Source organism: Heterodontus francisci, chromosome 28 (genome assembly GCF_036365525.1).
Source record: "Heterodontus francisci isolate sHetFra1 chromosome 28, sHetFra1.hap1, whole genome shotgun sequence".
Taxonomy (NCBI): domain Eukaryota; kingdom Metazoa; phylum Chordata; class Chondrichthyes; order Heterodontiformes; family Heterodontidae; genus Heterodontus; species Heterodontus francisci.
The window spans coordinates 63,912,856-63,925,401 of record NC_090398.1 but is presented as its reverse complement, the minus strand read 5'-3'; the positions used below and the strand labels follow the sequence as shown (position 1 = coordinate 63,925,401).

At 44.4% G+C, this 12,546-nt stretch overlaps 1 non-coding gene across 1 annotated transcript; it reads right to left on the bottom strand.

The window, feature by feature from the left end:
- Positions 1 to 5,142: 5,142 nt before the first annotated feature.
- trnas-gcu (transfer RNA serine (anticodon GCU)) lies at positions 5,143 to 5,224 on the bottom strand. Its single transcript has one exon. It is a non-coding gene; the product is annotated as a tRNA-Ser (tRNA).
- Positions 5,225 to 12,546: the final 7,322 nt, after the last annotated feature.

Genomic DNA, 12,546 nt, shown 5'->3' with positions numbered 1-12,546 from the left:
ACTATATCACCATTTCTTCACTGTTGCTGGGTCAAAATCCTGGAACTCCCTCCACAATAGCACTGTGGGTGTTCCTATTCCACATTGACTGCAGCAGTTCAAGAAGGCAGCTCCCCGCCACATTCTCAAGGGCAATTAGGGATGGGCAATAAATGCCAGCCTTGCCAGCGATACTCACACCCAAGAACGAATAAAAAACAAATCATTCTCCACAGATTCCCCACAATCCAGGCTTGGACATTTACTTCAGGAGCACAGAGCTTTATATAACTACAACATGAGTTCCAATCTTCAGATTCCATTAGCCTTTCACATTATTTTCTACCAGTCCACTAGCTTTTAGTGATTCAGCACTCGGGTCTCTGCTTCTCCAGTTTCTAACATCTCACCCCTTATAAAAAACACTCTGATCTATCTTTCGTAGGTCCTAGATGACCCCACATTTTAAACTCCATCTGCCAAAGCATTGCTCACTCACTTAAGCTATCAAGAAGATTTGAAAATAAATTTCTTGCCAAAGGATAATGTTCTGCTTCTGCTCCCTCGCCATTTGCTTTTCCCATTAGTATTTCATTTGGTGTAAATCCAGAGAAAGTGAAGATGGAAGGAAGGAGGGAGGGAAAAATCTTGCTCCTTTTCGTGATCCCTATTTGATCTTCATTCCAGTCCAATTTGGGTGAAGAATTCCGATTGTCTGTCTCAATTTTAATAAAGTATAAGCAATTCTGGAATCACCAGCGAGATATTGACCAGAACATGTTTCCAGGCCAACTTTCCACAAAAGCTCCCAAACAACAATGTACTAGACACTTCATAAACTAACGACAAAATTGGGATCCGAACCCACACATGCAAAGCAAAATGCATGAGTACACCACCGTCTTAACCTCTCGACCACCTTGTCAGCTGTTTGGATAGTACAGATCCTGGCTGTGCAGCCAGATGTGCAATGATGGAAATGCAGCTTCTGTAAGTAAATGAAATTTCCATCACATCAGGTCATGGCCTGTTGGGAATGGAGCGGTGTGAAACATTTCCAGACCATGTCCAACACGTTTCGACTCAGTGTGAAAATCCACCACGGAAATACAATCATATCATCACATCATGATTAACATCACTCAGGCACCTGAACCATGAGGTCACTGACGAAGTCATGATGACCGAATTTCTCATGAAATGACAACTGAACTAACTGACTGGAAGAATTGCTTTAATTCCACATGATCAGAGAGGCACAGCTCATATAAATGAAACGTTACAATTCTAAACTGGGTGCAGGAGCAGAGAGACAATGTACACCAATGTTAGAAGGATTGAAAAGGTAGCTAAGAGCAAACAGGACACTTGGCTTTATTAATAGAGGCATAGAGTAAAAACATATAAGTTATGCTAAACCTTTATAGAATACTGGGAATGAATGGCCTCTTCCTGTACCTCCACAGAAAGCTTCCATTCCAGGTTTACACACACTCGTCAGGATCACTCTCCACAGATCCTGCCACTCCAGGCTCGGACACCCACTTCAGGATCACTCTCCACAGATCCCGCCACTCCAGGCTCGGACACCCACTTCAGGATCACTCTCCATACATCCCAGCACTATGGGTTCGGAGACCCTCTTCAGAGATCCTAAATCTCCAGACACGGACATCCTTTGAGGACCACTCTCCACAGATTCTTCCCTCGAGGCTCAGACACCCTCTTCAGAATCACTCTCCATACATCCCGCCACTCCACACACGGATATCTCCCTCAGGATCCGATCAAGGAATGTTGCTTGTCACTTATCAGCTCAAGCCTGAATGTTGTTCAGGTCTTGCTGCTTGCAGGCACAGACTGCTTCAGTATCTGAGGAGTTGTGAATCATCAGCGAACATTCCCACTTCTGACTTATGTTGAAAAGAAAGCCATCAATGAAACAGCTGAGGATGGTTGGGCCTCGGACACTGCCCTGAGAAACTAGGTATCCAGTCATGAATGGTGGTGGACAATTAAATAACGAACCAGATGAGGAGGGCCCAAAAACATTCCTATCCTCAATGTTGGTGGAGCCGAGCACGTCAGTGCAAAAGGTGAAGCTGGGGCATTTGAAACCATCTTCAGTCAGAAATTGCTCAGTGGATGATTCATCTCGGCCTCTTGAGGTCCCCAGCATCACAGCTTCCAGTTTTCAGCCAATTTGCTTCACTCCACATAATGGCAAGAAACAGCTGAAGGCACTCGATACAGCAAAGACTATGGGCCCTAACAACATTCTGGCTCCAGTACTGAAGACTTGTGCTCCAGAACTAGCTGCACCCTCAGCCAAGCTGTTCCAGGAGAGCTACAACACAGGCATCTACTTGACAATGTGGAAAATTGTCCAAGTGTGCCCTCTCCATAAAAAAAAATGCAGGACAAATCCAATCTGACCAATTGCCACCCCATCAGTCGACTATCAATCAACAGCAAAGTGATGGAAGATGTCACCAAAAGTGCTATCAAGCACCACACATGTAGCAATAATCTGATCATTGATGCTGAGTTTAGTTTCTGCCAGGGTCTCTCAGCTCCAGGAAATAATTTGGCAGATAGAGGAGAATGTGGGAAAATGTGAGGTTATCCACTTTGGTAGGAAGAATAGAAAAGGAAAATATTATTTAAATTGTGAGAGATTACAGAATGCTGCGGTGTAGAAGGATCTGGGTGTCCTCGTACATGAATCACAAAAAGTTACCATGCAGGTACAGCAAATAATTAGGAAGGCAAATGGAATGTTACCCTTTATTGCAAGGGGGATGGAGCATAAAAGTAGAGAAGCCTTGCTACAAATGTACATGGTGCTGGTGAAACCACACCTGGAGTACTGTGTACAGTTTTTGTCTCTTTATTTAAGGAGGGATATACTTGCATTGGAGGCAGTTGAGAGAAGGTTCATTGGATTGATTCCTGTGATGAAGGTGTTGTCTTATGAGGAAAGCTGAGCAGGATGGACTGATACTCATTGTAGTTGAGAAAAACGAAAGGTGAACGTATTGAGACATATAAGATTCTGAGGGGGCATGACAGGGTAGATGCTGAGAGGATGTTTCCTCTCGTGGTGGAATCTAGAACTAGGGGACACAGTTTCAGATTTAGGGCTTTTTCATTTAAGAAGGTATTTCTTCTCTCAGAGGGTCATTAATCTTTGGAATTCTTTACCGCAGAGAGCAGTGGAGGCTGGGTCATTGAATGTCTTCAAGATTTTTACCTACAAGAGAGCCAAGGGTTATGTGGGCAGGCAAGAAAGTGGGGTTGAGGTCATGATCAGGTCAGCCATGATCCTATTGTATGGCGGAGCAAGGTCGAGGGGCCAAATGGCCTACTCCTGCTATTAGTTCTTCTGATCTTATGTTCGTATGATCTCATTGCAGCTTGGTCCAAGCAGAGACGAAAGAGTGGAATTCCAGAGGAGAGGTGAGAGTGATTACCCTTGAGTGAGTGTGGCATCAAGGATCCCCAGCAAAATTGAAGTCAATGGGAATCAGGGGGAAAACTCTCCACTTGTTGAAGTCATACCTCGCCCAAAACAAGATGTTGTGGTTCTTGGAGGCCAATCATCTCAGCCCAAGACATTGCCTCAAGAGTTTCTCAGGGTAGTGTCCTAGACCCAAACATCCCAGCTGTTTCATTGACGACTTTCTCTTCAACATAAGTCAGAAGTGGGAATGTTAGATGATGACTCACAACTCTTCAGATACTGAAGCAGTCTGTGCCTGCAAGCAGCAAGACCTGAACAACATTCAGGCTTGAGCTGATAAGTGGCAAGCAACCTTCTGGCCACACAAGTGCCAAGCAGTGAACATCTCCAATGAGAGAGAAAAAAAATCTACCTTTTGATATTCAGAAGCATTATCATCGTTAAATCCCCCACCATCAACATCTTGACCAGAAACGTAACCAGACCAGTCACATCTATGCTGTGGCTATCAGCGCAGGTCAGAGATTACGAATTCTGCAGCAAGTATCTCACCTCCTGACACCCCGAATCCTGTCCACCATCTACAAGGCACAAGTCAGGAGTGTGATGGAATACTTCCCACTCAACAACACTCAAGAAGCTCAACACCATCCAGGACAAAGCAGCGCACTTGATCGGCACCCAACCCGCCACCTTAAACATTCAATCCCTCCACAACCTGTAAACAGTGGCTGCAGTGTGTACCATCTCCATATGCACTGCAGAGAGTATCCTTCAACAGCACTTCCAAACTCGTGACCACTACCACCTCGAAGGACAAGGGCAGCACATGCATGGGAACTCACTACCTGCAGGTTCCCCTCTAAGTCCCTCACCATCCTGACTTGGAACAATATAGCCATTTCTTCACTGTTGTTGGGTCACAATCCTGGAACTCCCTCCCCAATAGCACTGTGGGTGTTCCTGCACCATATGGACTGCATCAGTTCAAGAAGGCAGCTCTCCACCACCTTCTCAACGGCAATAGGAATGGGTAATAAATGCTCGCCTTATCACCGATACTCACACCCAAGAATGAATAAAAACCAAATCACTCTCCACAGATTCCCCACAATCTGGGCTTGGACATTTACTTCAGGAGCACAGAGCTTTATATCACTGCAACATGAGTTCCAATCTTCAGATTCTGTTCACTTTTCACATTATTTTCTACCAGTCCACTAGCTTTTATTAATTCAGTATTCGGGTCTCTGCTCCTCCGCCGTTTCTAACATCTCCCCTCTTACAAAAAAACACTCTAATCTAGGTAGTAGGTAGTAGATGACCCCTCATTTTAAACTCCATCTGCCAAAGCATTGCTCACTCACTTAATCTATCAAGAAGATTTGAAAATAAATTTCTTGCCAAAGGATAATTTTCTGCATCTGCTCCCTCGCCATTTACTTTTCCCATTTGTCTTTCACTTGGTGCAAATCCAGAGAAAGTAAAGATGGAAGGAAGGAGGGGAGGAAAAATCCTGCTCCGTTTCGTGATCCCTATTTGATCTTCATTCCAGTGCAGTTTGGGTGAAGAATTCCAATTGTCTGTCTCAATTTTAATAAAGTATAACCAATTCTGGAATCACTGTCTGGACATTGACAAGAACAGGTTTCGAGGCTGACTTGACACATAAACAATACACTGAACAGTTCATAAACTAGCGACAAGAATGGGAGTCGAACCCACGTGTGCAGAGCACAATGGATGAGCAGTCCATCGCCTTAACCTCTCGGCCACCTTGTCAGTTGCATAACCATAGCTGTCACCTTCAGCACAGCTTCTGGCTGTGCAGCCAGCTGTGTAATGATGGAAATATATCTTCTGTCAGTAAATGAAGTTGGGAATGGAGCGGTGTGAAACATTTCCAGACCATGTCCAACACGTTTCTACTCAGTGTGAAAACCCACCACGGAAAGACTGGAAGATACAATCATTTCATCACATCATGATTAACATCACTCAGACACCTGAACCATTAGGTCACTGACGAAGTCATGATGACCGAATTTCTCATGAAATGAAAACTGAACTAACTGACTGGAAGAATTGCTTTAACTCCACATGATCAGCGAGGCACAGCCTCAGGCCGACTTGTCGGGTGGTGTAAACAGATATCACTGCTTATGATCTTCACCAGAACAGAGAGTGAGATGTAACATTGATCATCAAACAGACTGTGATAGAATACAACAGAATAAAACACATGGAGAGACACTGTGGAATAACAAATAGATTTGATTGGAATGTTGAAATTTTGATTGGAATGGATAAAACACCAGAAACAGCAGATTAAATTGGGATTCTCATCATTATATTGATCTGGGACAGAAGAGAGAAACTGATGGAAAGAAGAGAAGAAGGAAGAAAAGAAAGGATGGAACTGTTCAATTTTTTCAGTTTTTTCACTCGCCCATCAAAGCTGATAAAAAAATTGCAAATAACAGAGAATTTCACCAAAAATGGAGATTAAATGTTGCTGAAACCTTGGATCGAAGGATGCCCCAACAGATCACCTGTTTAACTGTCTCCTCACTGGGGGATTTCAATCAGTGAGCAATATTATTCTCTACTTTTTTTGTTAATTGGTCCCAGAAATGTCACTTGGAATTAATATCTGTGTTCCTATTCCTGAATAATAAAATTGTGAGGTTCTCGATATTTTCTGGACACAGTTCCTGCTGAAAGAACTAAGAACTCTTTTCTAATTTACACAATATCCTTGGTGCTGCTCTCTCTTCTCCCAAACTTCATCTCATGTGACTGTTACATCATCACTCTGACAGTGGGAGGGGTTGATCCCACTATCTTCAGCATTAACCCTTTACATCCTTATACCACACTGTCTGTCCAAAAAAAATGGGTGGAGGGAACTTCCTTCATTTATCAAAACACCAACAGCAGCACAGTGGCGCAATGGTTAGCACCGCAGCCTCACAGCTCCAGCGACAAGGATTCAGTTCTGGGTACTGCCTGTGTGGAGTTTGCAAGTTCTCCCTGAGTCTGTGTGGGTTTCCGCCGGGTGCTCTGGTTTCTTTCCACCTCCAAAAGACTTGCAGGTTGATAGATAAATTGGCCATTGGAAATTGTCCCTTGTGTAGGTACGTGGTAGGAGAATGGTGGGGATGTGGTAGAGAATATGGGATTAATGTAGGATTAGTATAAATGGGTGGTTGCTGGTTGGCACAGACTCGGTGGGCCGAAGGGCCTGTTTCAGTGCTGTATCTCTCAATAAGAAAAGTAAAATAAAAGCTACCAGTCGTAAATCAACTCAAACCCATTAGAGAGATAGAGGGAAACTGTCAGAGAACTTCCTGCATCCGGTCCTGACCCTGTCACACTCAGCAGCTTCTCACCCAGACCCCACTCTCATCAACACTGAACATTGTTACCGAGACCCTTCAAATACTGTTTATAAAAGGGAGAAAAATTCAAACTTCATCACAGCTAGATTGAATAGAACAAAGTTTAATATCTTCTCGTCATCACTCGGTAACCACATGAGACAGTCCTTAAATCAGTAGCATAAATTATCAGCTGTAAGAATGTTTGTCATTGGGTTGAATCATTTCTGTGTGAGGAATGTTCCAGCATCATAAACCAGGGGAATGTGTTGACTGAGCTGTGTCTTCATCTCTTCTGGGCAGTTGGACTGTTCACCCTTCATTCTGCTCTGATTCACTTTCCCAAAGCGGATCTACAGACTCTCAAATCTGGAGACTGGGTTTTCTTATTTGGTTCCTGTTGATTTTTCTTCCTCCTGAATGATAATATATTCCAAACTCGGATGAACCTTGCCCTGTCTCCCAGTCTCGGTGAAAAGCGACAAATAACGGCACCAACATTCTGAAACATACAACACGGTCACATTCTGCTTCAGTGAGATTAATGCTGAGGCAGTTTCCGTGTCGAATGCGATTGTGAACAAATTTCTCTCAAGGAAATTGTGAGTGATTAAGTATTTGCACTGAATTTCTACGCAAGAAGGGACAGTTTCAAACAGCCATTCCCAAATCAATTCCTTCACAAAGACAAAGACTGTGCTGTCTTAACGTGTGACTCGACGTCACAAACAAATTTGAACTCGAAGTTCAGGAGAAGACAGAGATGTGAATGCTTGACAGTGTAATCTTTAAATCATAATTTTCCGTTTCTTCGTTGAAGTGAGGCTCAACCCTAAGCCACTAGAGATCGCGGAAAGCCACAAACTTGGATCCAGAAATCAGAAAAGTAGTGAAACAGTTGGTGAGTACATTGTGACACTGAAGAATTTATCACCACATTGCAACATTGGCACATTCTTAGACCGTACATTATGAGACAGATTTGCGCTTATATTGGTGGATGAGAAAAGATACTAAACACACAAAATCCCAATTTGAGCAAGTGTGTAAGATTGCTCTTTCCATGGAGATAGCATCAAAGAATGCTCGTGAATTTCGTCCTATGCCAGTGACAGTAACACACTTCAGAGGAACTTAAACACACTGGTAAAATGGGCTTTCACACAACAGATAAAATTTTACACAGAGAATTGTGAAGTGATACAGTTTGGGAGGAAGAATGAGACAATGTACACCAATCTTTTTTGATCAAGGTTTGAAAAGGTTGCGAAGAGCAAACAGGACACTTGGCTTTATTAATAGAGGCATAGAGTAAAAGCAAATAAGTTATGCTAAACCTTTATAAAACACTGGGGCTGAATGGCCTACTCCTGCACCTCCACGGAAAGCTTCCACTCCAGGCTCGGACACCCTCTTCAGGATCACTCTCCATACATCCCGCCACTCCACGCACAGATATCTCCCTCAGGATCAGATCACAGCTCCACTGTCCTGCCACATCCAGTCGTGAATGGTGGTGGATAATTAAATAACTAACAAGATGAGGAGGCTCCAAAAACATTCACATCCTCAATGATGGTGGTGCTGAGCACGTCAGTGCAAAAGATGAAGCTGAAGCATTTGCAACCATCTTCAGTCAGAAATATTAAGTGGATTTGATCTGTGCTAATTTCAGCTCCTCATGCTCGCTGGTGCCTTGGTTCTCTGGTGCTAATTTCAGAGTAAATCATGCAGCTTGACAATTGGAGCCAAAGAAAAAGACACAGGAGAGGTTGAAAGTGCCAAAACCTGGGATTGAATCAAGAACTGTTTAACTGTTAGTACAGCACGAACTCAACAAAGCTATTTCAACAACACACTAAAGCCACCATTCTGTCACTACTTTGGAAGACAATATATACATTAAAGTGTTTGTAAAAAGTTACAGAACACAACATGTGAGTAATATTCCCCATTGTTTTCTCAGTACTGATGGATTGTGAAGTGGGAGACAGCCAGAAGTCCCACTGTGCCACACTGACCCTGAGCTGTGAGTGAAATGAGATAAAGTTCAATCTTTAGCAGAGAGATTCTGGAGAGAGGTCAGAGTCCTGAATCAAGGAAATACTTTCTGACACAATAAAAGCAAAATACTGCAGATGCTGGAAATCTGAAATAAAAACAAAAAGTGCTGGAAATACTCAATAGCTCTGGCAGCATCTGTGGTGAGAGAAACAGAGTTAATGTTTCTGGTTAGATTAGATTAGAGATACAGCACTGAAACAGGCCCTTCGGCCCACCGAGTCTGTGCTGAACATCAGCTACCTATTTATACTAATCCTGCACTAATCCCATATTCCTACCAAACATCCCCACCTGTTCCTATATTTCCCTGCCACCCACCCGTACTACTGACAATTTGTAATGGCCAATTTACCTATCAACCTGCAAGTCTTTTGGCTTGTGGGAGGAAACCGAAGAAAAACCATGCAGACACAGGAAGAACTTGCAAACTGCACACAGGCTGTACCAGGAATCGAACCCAGGTCCCTGGAGCTGCGAAGTGGCGGTGCTAACCACTGCACCACTGTGCAGGTCTGTGACCTTTCTTCAGAACTGACACTGGTTAGAAAAGAATTAGGTTTTAAACAAGTGAAGGGGAGGGGCATATGGGAGAGAACAAAGGGGAAGGTGTTTGATAGGGCAGAGGGCAGGAGAGATTAAATAACAAAGCTGTCCTGGGACAAAGGCAAAGAGTGTGTTAATGCTTGTGGTTGCCTGACACCAGTCATGCTCTGATGTTATTGAACACAATGTTCAATCCACAAGGCTGTAGAGTGCCGAAGCAAAAGGTCAGGTGCTGCTCCTCGAGCTTGGGTTGATTTTAACTGGAACACTGGAGCAGACCAAAGACAGAAATGTTGACATGAGAGCAGGGGGGAGTGTTGAAATGGCAAGCAACCAGAAGCTCAGGGTCATGCTTTCGGCCTGAGCAGAGGTGTTCCACCTAATCTGCGTTTGGTCTCTCCAGTTTAGAGGAGACCGCATTGTGAGCAGTGAATACAGTATACATAATTGAAAGAAGTACAAGTAAATCGCTGCTTCACCTAAAAGGAGTGTTTGGGGCTTTAGCTAATGAGCAGAGAGGAGGGAAAAGGGCAGGTATTATATCTCCTGCGATTGCATGGGAAGGTGCCTTGGGAAGGGGACAAGGTATCGGGGGTAATGGAGGAGTGGACCAGGGTGTCACGGAGGGGACAATCCCTTCACAATGTTGACAGGGGATGGGAGGATGCGTTTGGTGGTGGCATCACGCTGGAGGTGCAGGAAATGGTGGAGGATGATCCTTTGGATGTGGAGGCAGGTGGGGTGGAAAGTGAGGACAAGGGGCACCCTGCCGCAGTTCTGGGAGGGAGGGGAAGGGGGCAGGCAGAGGTTGAGAGTCCTGTCAACTACACTGGGAGGGGGCGGGGGGGGGAATAGTTGAAATCTGGTGATGTTGTTGAATTTAATTTCAAACACTCCTTGAACTCTCTGCTGATGAAGACTGAAAAAGGGAAGAACAACCACACAACAAGGGTCTCAAATCCAAGACCCTGAGATTAAAAGTCTCATGCTCTACCAACTGAGCTAACAAGGCCTGATACAGTACTTCTACTCTGTCTGTTATTGGACGGATGCAGCTGTTGGCTCCACCCCAAGGGCGGGAATTTGTTCCACCAACTATGAAGCAGTTTCCTATCAATTCCCCAGACTATCAGTAAATCCACTTCCAGAAGCCCCAAAGTGTGATATATTCCTCTCACTCATCAGTAATAAAACTGAAATCTTTTTACCTTCCAAATGCTGCCATCTATTTTGTCAGTATTTATTTCTCTCTCCTTTTTATTTAGTTCATGCATTTCTTCAGAATTTTTTTTTCAATTATATCTGAGGGAAGAAATGAACAGATCTGGCAGCTCAAAACTGGGCATCCATGAGGCACTGTGGGCCATCAGCAGCAGCAGAATTGTATTTAAACACAATATGTTACCTCATGGCCTGACATATCCCTCACTCTACCATTACCATCAAGCCAAGGAAGCAATAGTGGTTCAATGAAGTGTGCAGGAGGGCATGTCAGGAGCAGCACCAAGCAGACCTAAAAATGAGTGAAGCTACAACACAGGACTACTTGCATGTCATATAGCGGAAGCAGCATGCAATAGACAGAGCTGAGTGATCTCACAACCAACAGATCAGATCAAAGCTCTGCAGTCCTGCCACATCCAGTCCTGAATGGTGGTGGATAATTAAACAATTAACAGGAGGACGAGGCTCCACAAATATCCCCATCCTTAATGATAGGGGAGACCAGTATATCAGAGCAAAATACAAGGTTGAATCATTTGCAACCATCTTCAGCCAGAAGTGCCAAGTAGATGATCAATCTCGGCCTCCTCCTGAGGTCCCCAGCATCACAGGTGCCAATCTTCAGCTAAATCCACTTCACTCCACATGATATCAAGAAATGGCTGAAGGCTCTGGATACTGACAACATCCTGGCTGCAGTGCTGAAGACTTGTGCTCCAGAACTAGCCACGCCGCCCGCCAAGCTACAACACTGGCATCTACCCAGCAATGTGGAAATTTGCCCAGGTATGTTCTGTATACAAAAGGCAGGACAAATCCAACCCGGTCAATTCCTGCCTGATCAGCCTCCTCTTGATCATCAGTAAAGTGATGGAAGGTGTCGTTGACAGTGCTATCAAGCAGCACTTACACAGCCATAACCTACTCACCAATGCTCATTTTGGGTTCCGCCAGGGCCACTTAGTTCCTGACCTCATTATGGCCTTGGCCCAAATATGGACAGAAGAGCTGAATTCAGGAGGTGAGGTGAGGTGACAGTGACTGCTCTTGCCAAGGGCATCAAGGAGCCCTTGCAAAATTGAAGTCAATGGCAATCAAAGAGAAAAATCTCCACTGGTTGGAGTCATACCTTGCGCAAAGGAATATGGTGCTGGTTGTTGGTGGCCAATCATCTCAGTACCAGACATCGCTCAGGAGTTCCTCAGGGTAGTGTCCTAGGCCCCAACCGTCTTCAGTTGCTTCATCAATAAACTTCCTTCCATCATAAGGTCAGAAGTGGAAATGTTCACTGATGATTGCAAAATGTTCAGTTGCATTAGTAACTCCTCAGATACTGAAGCAGTCCGTGTCCACATGTAGAGAGACCTGGGCAAGATTGGGCTTGGACTGATAAGTGGCAAGTAACATGCACACCACAAAAATGCCAGGCAATGACCATTTCCAACAAGAGTGAATCTAACCATCTCCCCTTGACAGTCAATGACATTACCATTGCTGAATCCTTCACAATCAACATCCGGTGGGGTTACCGATGAGCAGAAACTGAATTGGATCAGTCATATAAATACCGCAGCTGCAAGAGCAGGTCAGAGGCTGGGAATTCTGCTGCAAGTAACTCACCTCCTGTCCACCATCTACAAGGCACAAGTCAGGAGTGTGATGTAATACTCCCCACTTGCCTGGATGAGTGGAGCTCCAACAACACCAAAGAAACTCAACACCATCCAGGATAAAGCAGATCACTTGATCAGCACTCCATCCACTACTTTAAATATTCACTTCCTGCACCACCAGTGGACAGTGGCAGCAGTGTGTACCATCTACAAGATGCACTGCAGCAACTCACCAAGCCTCCTTCGACAGCACCTTCCAAACCCCCAATCTCGACCACCT